This window comes from Hoplias malabaricus, unplaced genomic scaffold (assembly GCF_029633855.1).
Source record: "Hoplias malabaricus isolate fHopMal1 unplaced genomic scaffold, fHopMal1.hap1 H_1, whole genome shotgun sequence".
Classification (NCBI taxonomy): Eukaryota; Metazoa; Chordata; class Actinopteri; order Characiformes; family Erythrinidae; genus Hoplias; species Hoplias malabaricus.
Window position 1 is genome coordinate 2,705,387 of NW_027101324.1, and position 12,500 is coordinate 2,717,886.

Genomic DNA, 12,500 nt, shown 5'->3' on the forward strand with positions numbered 1-12,500 from the left:
AGGGGAATAGTTGCAATCCCCTGTCCCCAGCGGGGAATGGCGTTCATAGGATTGCCCGCACCTCTCGGCGTAGGGTAACTTACATGTTGAACCAGCCATTGTAGCTCACGTGCGACCCCGGACTTCTAAGGGCATCACAGACCTGTTATTGCTCCATTTCTCAAGTGGCTTCTGTGCCACAAATCGCTCTAAGAAGTTTAGCCACCGACCGCTGATTCCCACCGGGCGAACCCCAACCTTCAGGCCCGCGGTAAGCGGGAGGGCACCGGGGAGGGGAGAGGGAAGGCGAAGGCGAAGGCGAAGGACGGACAACCCACACCCGGAGAGCGGAACGAGGTGCGGACGGCATCGGGGAGGGAACCGAACGCGAAGGGGAGAGGCCGGAGCCACCCACTCGACGCAGAACTGAACCCCCGTCAACCGCATCACCTCCCCGAACCGATCCGGGGTAGAACCGGACCCCCGCCGAAACCCCCAACACCCCCACCCCGATGGGGACCCCCCGCGAACGGGGACCTTCGGGGATAGAGTCCGACCCAGGAGAGGGGCCGTGTAACTACTTAAAGGATGGGATCTCGTTCGTTACCGGAATTGACCAGACGAATCGCTCCACGAACTACCAACGGCCATGCACCACCACCCACAGAATCGAGAAAGAGCCGTCAATCTGTCAATCCTTACCGTGTCCGGGCCGGGTTAGGTTCCCCGCGTTGAGTCAAATTAAGCCGCAAGCTCCACTCCTGGTGGTGCCCTTCCGTCAATTCCTTTAAGTTTCAGCTTTGCAACCGTACTCCCCCCAGAGCCCAAAGACTCGTGGTTTCCCGGACGCTGCCCGGCGGGTCATAGTCGTTAACCCAACGCCGCCGGATCGCGGGTCGGCATAGTTTACGGTCGGAACTACGACGGTACCTGATCGTCTTCGATCCTCCGACTTTCGTTCTTGATTAATGAAAACATTCTTGGCAAATGCCTTCGCTTTTGTCCGTCCCGCACCGGTCTACGAATTTCACCTCTCTCGGTGCGGTACGAATGCCCCCGGCCGTCCCTCTTAATCATGACCTTTGGTCCGTCAAACCCACGAAATAGGACCAAGAGAGCGGTCGGATACCCCCCCGGCTCGGGGAACCGTGCGGCGGCCAGAAAACGGCCCCGCCCGGCCGCCTCGCCGAAGAGCTCCGACTCGCCCCCCATGGGAAGGCCTTATTCCATTATTCCTAGCTCAGTCCATTCAAGGCACGCTTCGGCCTGCTTTGAGCACTCTGTTTTGTTCAAAGTAAACGCACCGGACCCTTCCGCCCCCCACGTATTCAACCGCGGCGGACGACCCAGCTAAGGGCCTCTCCGCGGAGGAAGGGAGCAGAGGACACCGGATGAGTAGGGACAAGGTCCCGCGACCTCCACCCAGAGACCCGCGGGGGGTCCCCAACCCCCCCGGAGAGGGGCAGCTTCCCACCGCGAAGTCCGGACGGGCAGAGGCCCGGCAGCCGGGACCCGTCCCCGGATCCAACTACGAGCTTTTTAACTGCAGCAACGTTAACATACGCTATTGGAGCTGGAATTACCGCGGCTGCTGGCACCAGACTTGCCCTCCAATGGGTCCTCACCCACGGACGTAGATTGAGTTCATTTCGGTCCCGAAACCTTCAAACGGGGCCTCGCACCGATATTTTTCGTCACTACCTCCCCGTGTCGGGAATGGGTAATTTGCGCGCCTGCTGCCTTCCTTGGATGTGGTAGCCGTTTCTCAGGCTCCCTCTCCGGAATCGAACCCAGATTCCCCGTTACCCGTGGTCACCACACGTAGTCCCGTAGACTACCGTCGAAAGTTGATAGGGCAGACACTCGAATGAGACGTCGCCGCCCCGAAGGGCTCTGCGATCGGCCAAAGGTTATCTAGAGTCACCAAAGCGGACCCGACCGGAGTCGGGAGGGGGTTTTTTGGTTCTGATAAATGCACGTATCCGTGGGGGGCGCCGAGGGGGGAAGGTGAACCAGTCACCGACCACCTCGAAACGGCACCCCCACTTCCAACGCTTCGTTTGCATGTATTAGCTCTGGAATTACCACAGTTATACCAAGTAACGTGTGGAGCGATCAAAGGAACCATAACTGATTTAATGAGCCATTCGCAGTTTCACTGTACCAACGCCCGTGTGTACTTAGACTTGCATGGCTTAATCTTTGAGACAAGCATATGATACTGGCAGGATCAACCAGGCCGATCCCTCTGGTACTCAAACCCGGCTTGGGGAAAGAGAGAGAGTCGGTGGTGCGTGGAACTCGACCCCCCCGAAGGAGGAAGAGACGCGCACCGCGGAAAGGCTTTTCGAACGAGACCCCCCGGAGGTGGGTCTGCAATCGGGGGTTTGACTACTTGGAAAATGTACGATTCAAGGCCCGGACGGTGCAGGCTAGGGGCCGGTTCCTTCCCTCAATAGGATCCCGACCCTAAGGCACCACCGACTCGGACCTTTTAACGGACCCAAACTGCGGTGGAAATTAGACCGACGGATCGGCTAAGTCTCCCTCGGAACGATTCTGGGACAAGCGGACCCCCTGTTACGGGGGGTCCACGAGCCATGGAGGCTGGAGCACGTGGCGGGGAGGATCGTTCTAAAAGCCGGTATTATTTCGGATTAGAAGCCTGCCCCTGGTGCTCCGGGTATGCCGCATTTCGAACGGGCGTAAAGGACGTCCGTTTAAGGGAAGAGAATGGAAGAGAATTTCCTGGCCCCCTCAAAGCGCGAGGAGGTCGGCATAGGTTTTACGGTACGCCCCCCCCGGAGCCGTCTGATGTTCAGAAGACGAAGGGTTTTGCCCCCAATCTCGTAAGGTCGAGGGCTCACCACCGAACTTCCAGCCGCGGTCCTTGGTAGGACCGATACGCGGACAAGCCGCAAAATCCTGGCCCCCTCGCAGTGCGAGGAGGTCGGCAAAGGTTTTACGATTCGCCCCCCCGGAGCCTACGGTTAGTTTTCTCGATTTAAGAAGACGAAGGGGGTCGGGGCCCGGGAACCGTAAACCGAGCGCCTCTTCCCCTGCGAACTTCCAGCCGCGGTCCTTGGTAGGACCGATACGCGGACAAGCCGCAAATCCTGGCCCCCTCGCAGTGCGAGGAGGTCGGCAAAGGTTTTACGATTCGCCCCCCCGGAGCCTACGGTTAGTTTTCTCGATTTAAGAAGACGAAGGGGGTCGGGGCCCGGGAACCGTAAACCGAGCGCCTCTTCCCCTGCGAACTTCCAGCCGCGGTCCGTTTAAAAAGACCGATCCGTGACACCTCTAATGCGCTCTTTGCCTCCGGCCGTTTCCAGCGCGGGGGCCCGGTGGTGCGCTCCCAAGTCCCCGCGGAGGGGAAAATCTGGGAGATCCCACATTAGACCAAGCGGAACGCCGGTCTTCGCCTCGGGGGTTTGTATGCCCCTTTCGACTCGCGCACGGGCAAGAGTTAGGTTAGGAACGGGGACAACTGCCGGCGGGCGGCCCGTCGCACCCACCCCGCAAGTGGGCAGGTGGTCGGTGGCCTGTGGACCCGCCGCTCGGATTCGTTTATAGTAGGAACCATAACGGGGTACAACCCTCATACGCTCGACCCCCTCACGCCCAGAGAAGTGTTCACCTCCCTGGGCATATATCGAACGAATCATCGGGATTGAAGGGGAGGCCACCCAAACCATCCCCTTAGCCCAGAGGGGTGCCAGTCCTCGGGCTTCGGTATTCGCATCACCGGGGTCTATGGAGGTCTCGACTTAGGTTTTGAAAACCTCCAGAGGGGGGGCCGGATTAACCACCACCCTAGCCCAGAGGGGTGCCAGTCCTCGGGCTTCGGTATTCGCATCACCGGGGTCTATGGAGGTCTCGACTTAGGTTTTGAAAACCTCCAGAGGTGGGGCCGGATTAACCACCACCCTAGCCCAGAGGGGTGCCAGTCCTCGGGCATGTCACTTCGCATCACCGGGGTTCTATGGAGGTCTCGACTTAGGTTTTAAAAACCTCCAGAGGGTGGGGGCATATCTTATCCCCACCCTAGCCCAGAGGGGTGCCAGTCCTCGGGCATGTCATTTCGCATCACCGGGGTCTACGGAGGTCTCGACTTAGGTTTTGAAAACCTCCAGAGGGTGGGGGCATATCTTATCCCCACCCTAGCCCAGAGGGGTGCCAGTCCTCGGGCTTCGGTATTCGCATCACCGGGGTCTACGGAGGTCTCGACTTAGGTTTTGAAAACCTCCAGAGGGTGGGGCCTGACTTACCACCAACCCTTAGCCCAGAGGTGTGCCACTCCTCGGGCATGGAATTCGCATCAACGGGGTCTACGGATGTCTCGACTTAGGTTTTGAACACATCCAGGGAAGCAGAGCGGACATTCCCATTATTTCAAGCCCATCGGGAAGCCACTCCTTTGGGCATAGCGTTTCGCATCGCTGTTACCCAAACTTACGTCTGATTTAATGCCTCCCTAATATCCCGACGGCACCAGGCTGAGAAACCATATGCCCACAGGATTTGAGGCGTTGGAACCTCGTTCGCATAGCCGACAACGATGAACCTCCCTCGGACTCGCTACGAGGCTTGAGGAGGGTCCTGATTTTCTTAAAATCTCAGGTGAGGGACTTAGAAAATTTTCACTTTAAAACCACAGACCTCCAGAGGAGAGACCGGGCTTATCACAACCTTAGCCCAGAGGGCGTCACTCCTCGGGCATGTCACTTCGCATCACCGGGGGTCCATGGATGTCTCGACTTAGGTTTTGAACACATCCAGAAGGGGGGGCCGGATTAACCACCACCCTTAGCCCAGAGGGGTGCCAGTCCTCGGGCTTTAAATTCGCTTCGCCGGGGTCTATGGAAGTCATTTTTTAGACCTCCAGAGGGGAGGCAACCCAAACCATCCCCTTAGCCCAGAGGTGTGCCACTCCTCGGGCTTGTGTATTCGCATCACCGGGGTCCATGGAAGTCATTTTAGACATCCAGAGGGGAGGCCACCCTAACCATCCCCTTAGCCCAGAGGGGTGCCAGTCCTCGGGCTTTAAATTCGCTTCGCCGGGGTCTATGGAAGTCATTTTTAGACCTCCAGAGGGGAGGCAACCCAAACCATCCCCTTAGCCCAGAGGTGTGCCAATCCTCGGGCTTGTGTATTCGCATCACCGGGGTCCATGGAAGTCATTTTAGACATCCAGAGGGGAGGCCACCCTAACCATCCCCTTAGCCCAGAGGGGTGCCAGTCCTCGGGCTTTAAATTCGCTTCGCCGGGGTCTATGGAAGTCATTTTTAGACCTCCAGAGGGGAGGCAACCCAAACCATCCCCTTAGCCCAGAGGTGTGCCACTCCTCGGGCTTGTGTATTCGCATCACCGGGGTCCATGGAAGTCATTTTAGACATCCAGAGAGTGGGGCCGGTCTTACCACCACCCTTAAGCCCAGAGGGCGTCACTCCTCGGGCATGAAATTCGGATTACCGGGGTCTATGGATGTCTCAACTTAGGTTTTGAACACATCCAGAGGGGAGGCCACCCAAACCATCCCCTTAGCCCGGAGGTGTGCACCTCCTCGGGCTTCAAATTCGAATCACCGGGGTCCATGGAAGTCATTTTAGACATCCAGAGAGTGGGGCCGGTCTTACCACCACTCTTAGCCCAGAGGGCGCCACTCCTCGGGCATGAAATTCGCATCACCGGGGTCCATGGAAGTCAGTTTAGACCTCCAGAGAGTGGGGCCGGTCTTACCACCACTCTTAAGCCCAGAGGGCGTCACTCCTCGGGCATGAAATTCGGATTACCGGGGTCTATGGATGTCTCAACTTAGGTTTTGAACACATCCAGAGGGGAGGCCACCCAAACCATCCCCTTAGCCCGGAGGTGTGCACCTCCTCGGGCTTGAAATTCGAATCACCGGGGTCCATGGAAGTCAGTTTAGACCTCCAGAGAGTGGGGCCGGTCTTACCACCACCCTTAAGCCCAGAGGGCGTCACTCCTCGGGCATGGAATTCGCATCAACGGGGTCTACGGATGTCTCGACTTAGGTTTTGAACACATCCAGGGAAGCAGAGCGGACATTCCCATTATTTCAAGCCCATCGGGAAGCCACTCCTTTGGGCATAGCGTTTCGCATCGCTGTTACCCAAACTTACGTCTGATTTAATGCCTCCCTAATATCCCGACGGCACCAGGCTGAGAAACCATATGCCCACAGGATTAGAGGCGTCTGAACCCCTTTCGCATAGCCGACAACGATGAACCTCCCTCGGACTCGCTACGAGGCTTGAGGAGGGTCCTGATTCTCTTAAAATCTCAGGTGAGGGACTTAGAAAATATTCACTTTAAAACCACAGACCTCCAGAGGAGAGACCGGGCTTATCACAACCTTAGCCCAGAAGGCACCACTCTTCGGGCATGTCACTTCGCATCACCGGGGTCCATGGAAGTCTCGACTTAGGTTTTGAACGCATCCAGAGGGTGGGAGCCGGACTTACCACCACCCTTAGCCCAGAGGGCGTCACTCCTCGGGCATAAAATTCGGATAACCGGGGTCCATGGAAGTCAATTTTGACCTCCAGAGAGGGGGGGGGGCCTGGCTTACCACCACCCTAAGCCCAGAGGGCGTCACTCCTCGGGCATGAAATACGCTACACCGGGGTCCATGGAAGTCAGTTTAGACCTCCAGAGAGGGGGGGCCGGGCTTACCACCACCCTTAGCCCAGAGGGCACCACTCCTCGGGCTTGAAATTCGCATCACCGGGGTCCATGGAAGTCTCGACTTAGGTTTTGGAAACCTCCAGAGGGGGGGCTGCACTTACCACCACCCTAAGCCCAGAGGGCGTCACTCCTCGGGCATGAAATACGCTATACCGGGGTCCATGGAAGTCCTTTTAGACCTCCAGAGAGGGGGGGGCCGGGCTTACCACCACCCTTAGCCCAGAGGGCACCACTCCTCGGGCTTGAAATTCGCATCACCGGGGTCCATGGAAGTCTCGACTTAGGTTTTGGAAACCTCCAGAGGGGGGGCTGCACTTACCACCACCCTTAGCCCAGAGGTTCATCACTCCTCGGGCATGAAATTCGGATAACCGGGGTCCATGGAAGTCAGTTTAGACCTCCAGAGAGTGGGGCCGGGCTTACCACCACCCTAAGCCCAGAGGGCGTCACTCCTCGGGCATGAAATTCAGATAACCGGGGTCCATGGAAGTCAGTTTAGACCTCCAGAGAGTGGGGCCGGGCTTACCACCACCCTAAGCCCAGAGGGCGTCACTCCTCGGGCATGAAATTCGGATAACCGGGGTCCATGGAAGTCTCGACTTAGGTTTTGGAGACCTCCAGAGGGGGGGCCGGGCATACCACCACCCTTAGCCCAGAGGGCGTCACTCCTCGGGCATGAAATACGCTATACCGGGGTCCATGGAAGTCAGTTTTGACCTCCAGAGAGGGGGGGCCTGGCTTACCACCACCCTAGCCGAGAGGGCGTCACTCCTCGGGCATGAAATTCGCTTCACCGGGGTCCATGGAAGTCATTTTAGACCTCCAGAGAGGGGGGGCTGCACTTACCACCACCCTAGCCGAGAGGGCGTCACTCCTCGGGCATGAAATTCGGATCACCGGGGTCCATGGAAGTCAGTTTAGACCTCCAGAGAGTGGGGCCGGGCTTACCACCACCCTAAGCCCAGAGGGCGTCACTCCTCGGGCATGAAATTCGGATAACCGGGGTCCATGGAAGTCTCGACTTAGGTTTTGGAGACCTCCAGAGGGGGGGCCGGGCATACCACCACCCTTAGCCCAGAGGGCGTCACTCCTCGGGCATGAAATACGCTTAACCGGGGTCCATGGAAGTCAATCTAGACCTCCAGAGAGGGGGGGCCGGGCTTACCACCACCCTTAGCCCAGAGGTGTGCTCCTCATCGGGCATGAAATACGCTTCACCGGGGTCCATGGAAGTCATTCGAGACCTCCAGAGGGGGGGCTGGGCATACCACCACCCTTAGCCCAGAGGTGAGTCACTCCTCGGGCATCAAATTCGCATCACCGGGGTCCATGGAAGTCAGTTTAGACTTCCAGAGGGGGGGCCGAGCATACCACCACCCTTAGCCCAGAGGTGTGCTCCTCATCGGGCATCAAATTCGCATCACCGGGGTCCATGGAAGTCATTCGAGACCTCCAGAGGGGGGGGCCGAGCATACCACCACCCTTAGCCCAGAGGTGAGTCACTCCTCGGGCATCAAATTCGCATCACCGGGGTCCATGGAAGTCAGTTTAGACCTCCAGAGGGGGGGCTGAGCATACCACCACCCTTAGCCCAGAGGTGTGCTCCTCATCGGGCATGAAATACGCTTCACCGGGGTCCATGGAAGTCATTCGAGACCTCCAGAGGGGGGGCTGGGCATACCACCACCCTTAGCCCAGAGGTGAGTCACTCCTCGGGCATCAAATTCGCATCACCGGGGTCCATGGAAGTCAGTTTAAACATCCAGAGGGGGGGGGCCGAGCATACCACCACCCTTAGCCCAGAGGTGTGCTCCTCATCGGGCATCAAATTCGCATCACCGGGGTCCATGGAAGTCATTCGAGACCTCCAGAGGGGGGGCCGAGTATACCACCACCCTTAGCCCAGAGGTGAGTCACTCCTCGGGCATCAAATTCGCATCACCGGGGTCCATGGAAGTCAGTTTAGACCTCCAGAGGGGGGGCCGAGCATACCACCACCCTTAGCCCAGAGGTGAGTCACTCCTCGGGCATCAAATTCGCATCACCGGGGTCCATGGAAGTCAGTTTAAACATCCAGAGGGGGGGGCCGAGCATACCACCACCCTTAGCCCAGAGGTGTGCTCCTCATCGGGCATCAAATTCGCATCACCGGGGTCCATGGAAGTCAGTTTAGACCTCCAGAAAGGGGGGCCGAACCTACCACCAACCTTAGCCCAGAGGGCGTCACTCCTCGGGCTTCAAACTCCCATCGCCGGGGTCCCATGGAAGTCTCGACTTAGGTTTTGAACCGTTCCGGGGTCACCTCCAGTGAGATAACGCGGAAATCTCACTATATTCATGCCCACAGGCGAACCAGAGCCTTGGGCTTGTCATAGTTACATACGGTGTACCCAAACTTTCGTCTTTTCTAAAGGAACCCTAATGTCCTGACGGCACCGCACTGGAAACCCCCATGCCCTCTGAATTTTTACCTCTCCGAGGTGCTCCGTTTTGGGCTTGCTACCTAGGGCGAAGAGGGTCAGAAATTTTTCTAAGTCCTACTTTAAAACGTCCCACTGGGAGAACACTAGGGTTAGCACTTTGCCAAAAAATCACGGCTGAATGCAATTTTCACGCCTCGCACCCTTTGTTCGTTTAGATTTAACAAAAAAATCAACCGACCCCCCTTTTTAACAACGCTTTGCCGAATTTAGCTCACTTTTCCCGGCCTGGAATATCTCACGCTTGCCCCCCACGGTACTTACCTCCGGGGAAGACACCCCCGTCGCTGCCAACGCCCATGCCCGGCCCAGGCTCACCCGACTCGGCCTCGCTCGCTCCATCGCCCGCTCCAAACCTCCGGGGAGAAGACCCCCATCGCCGCCAACGCCCATGCCCGGCCCAGGCTCACCCGACTCGGCCTCGCTCGCTACATCGCCCCGCTCCAAACCTCCGGGGCTGGACCTCCACCAACCCAGCGCACCTCTCGAACCTATCCGGCCCACACTTAAGCACTCCTCCTCGGACTAAACCATCCAGCCCGCGCCGCTGGAACGAGCGCCCACTGGAAGACCTGAGCCTCAAACCCGCGCGCTTTACGGTTCTCTATCTCCCCGGGCTCGGAGCACTTTTCTCGGCCATGGGACCTCCAGGGGGGGCCCTTCATGGCTCCGTCAATATTCCTTTAAGTCTCACTCCGCCCACTGGAAGACCCGAGCCCCAAACCCGCGCGCTTTACGGTTCTCTATCTCCCCGGGCTCGGGGCACTTTTCTCGGCCATGGGACCTCCAGGGGAGGCCCTTCCTGGCTCCGTCATCATTCCTCTAAGTCTCATTCCGCCCACTGCGATACCCGAGGTCTTTAACCGCGGCGTTCACGGTTCTCTATCACCCCGGGCTCGGAGCACTTTTCTCGGCCATGGGACCTCCAGGGGAGGCCCCTCATGGCTCCGTCATCATTCCTCTAAGTCTCATTCCGCCCACTGCGATACCCGAGGTCTTTAACCGCGGCGTTCACGGTTCTCTATCACCCCGGGCTCGGAGCACTTTTCTCGGCCATGGGACCTCCAGGGGAGGCCCCTCATGGCTCCGTCATCATTCCTCTAAGTCTCATTCCGCCCACTGCGATACCCGAGGTCTTTAACCGCGGCGTTCACGGTTCTCTATCACCCCGGGCTCGGAGCACTTTTCTCGGCCATGGGACCTCCAGGGGAGGCCCCTCATGGCTCCGTCATCATTCCTCTAAGTCTCATTCCGCCCACTGCGATACCCGAGGTCTTAGACCGCGGCGTTCACGGTTCTCTATCACCCCGGGCTCGGAGCACTTTTCTCGGCCATGGGACCTCCAGGGGAGGCCCCTCATGGCTCCGTCAATATTCCTCTAAGTCTCATTCCGCCCACTGCGATACCCGGGCTCAGAGCATGTACTTCGGCCATGGGACCACAAGAGGGCGCCCTTCTTCAGAAACTGCTGACATCCAGGACCATTCAAGGGAGCGACCTGCCTCCCTATGCCCGCCACCGGCTCCCTCTAACCGGTGTACTGGCTCTCGGGGCCCGCGCCCCAGAGAACCAGAGTTTCGGAAATTGCACTAAGTCCAGACATCCAGGACCATTCAAGGGAGCGACCTGCCTCCCTATGCCCGCCACCGGCTCCCTCTAACCGGTGTACTGGCTCTCGGGGCCCGCGCCCCAGAGAACCAGAGTTTCGGAAATTGCACTAAGTCCAGACATCCAGGACCATTCAAGGGAGCGACCTGCCTCCCTATGCCCGCCACCGGCTCCTTCTAACCGGTGTACTGGCTCTCGGGGCCCGCGCCCCAGAGAACCAGAGTTTCGGAAATTGCACTAAGTCCAGACATCCAGGACCATTCAAGGGAGCGACCTGCCTCCCTATGCCCGCCACCGGCTCCTTCTAACCGGTGTACGGACTCTCGGGGCCCGCGCCCCAGAGAACCAGAGTTTCGGAAATTGCACTAAGTCCGATTTTCGCCCACTACGAGACCTAAAACCGTCATCCAGGATTTCACAGGGGAGTACCCACCTCCCCTATGCCCGCCACCGGCTCCCTCTAACCGGTGTACGGAGTCTCCGGGGCCCGCGCCCCAGAGAACCAGACCTGGACCGGGGGTTTGCTTTCGCCTTCCCCCCCCGACAAATGTTTGAGTGGACGGGATGACTTTCAATGGATCGCGGTATATGCACCCGCTCTGCCACTTATGACACCCGCACTCAGAATCAGGTCGTTTACGAGTCATTTCGCACCCCGGATCAAGGAACATGCGCTTAGGGACGGAAGGGCGGACCGAGGCGTTCGTTAGCCCCGGCCCTGGTTCCAGTCTCGTGCGGCTCTGGTCACCGGCGGCGGAGCGGAGTTTCCCCCGCCGCGCGCCGCGGCTATCCCGGACCAACCGTATCGAACCTCGGGCACGGACGTATCGCTCCTTCTAGGCGGGATTCCGACTTAGAGGCGTTCAGTCGTAAGCCCTCGGATGGTAGCCTTGCACCATTGGCTCCACAGCCAAGCGCGAATACCAAGTATCCGAACCCGCGGTTCCTCTCGTACTGAGCGGGGTTTCTATCGGAGCAACGCCACATCAGTAGGGTAAAACTAACCTGTCTCACGACGGTCTAAACCCAGCTCACGTTCCCTGTTAGTGGGTGAACAATCCAACGCTTTGCGAATTCTGCTTCGCAATGATAGGAAGAGCCGACATCGAAGGATCAAACAGCGGCGTCGCTATGAACGCTTGGCCGCCACAAGCCAGTTATCCCTGTGGTAACTTTTCTGACACCTCCCGCTTAAAACCCGTAAAGCAGACGGAAGGATCGTTAGGCCCCGCTTTCGCGGTCCGTATTCATACTGAAAATCAGGATCAAGCGGGCTTTTGCCCTTATGCTCTACGGGAGGTTTCCGTCCGTCCCTGAGCCCGCCTTAGGACACCTGCGTTACTCTTTGACAGGTGTACCGCCCCAGTCAAACTCCCCACCTGTCACTGTCCCCGGAGGAACTCGCCCCAGGGAGAGGAAGGGCCAGCCCCGCGCGAGCTTGCCTCCGACCCCCCACCCGAGGGGAAGGAGGACTCAGCGCCGAGCGACCCCTCCACCCGGGGCTTAGCACCTTTGAACAAGGAACCCCCAGCAAGGCAAAGGTTCCCACCGACACCCTCACCGGGTTAGTGAGGTAACGTGTAAGAGTAGTGGTATTTCACGGACGGCCCGCTCCGGTGCTGGCGAGCGGCGGGCCTCCCACTTATTCTACACCCCTTAAGTCGCCTCACAGTGACAGACTAGAGTCAAGCTCAACAGGGTCTTCTTTCCCCGCTGATTCCGCCA

General features: G+C 58.5%; 1 pseudogene; it reads right to left on the reverse strand.

The window, feature by feature from the left end:
* Positions 1-11,318: 11,318 nt before the first annotated feature.
* LOC136685971 (28S ribosomal RNA) overlaps positions 11,319-12,500 on the reverse strand; it is a 4,635-nt pseudogene continuing 3,453 nt past the window's right edge.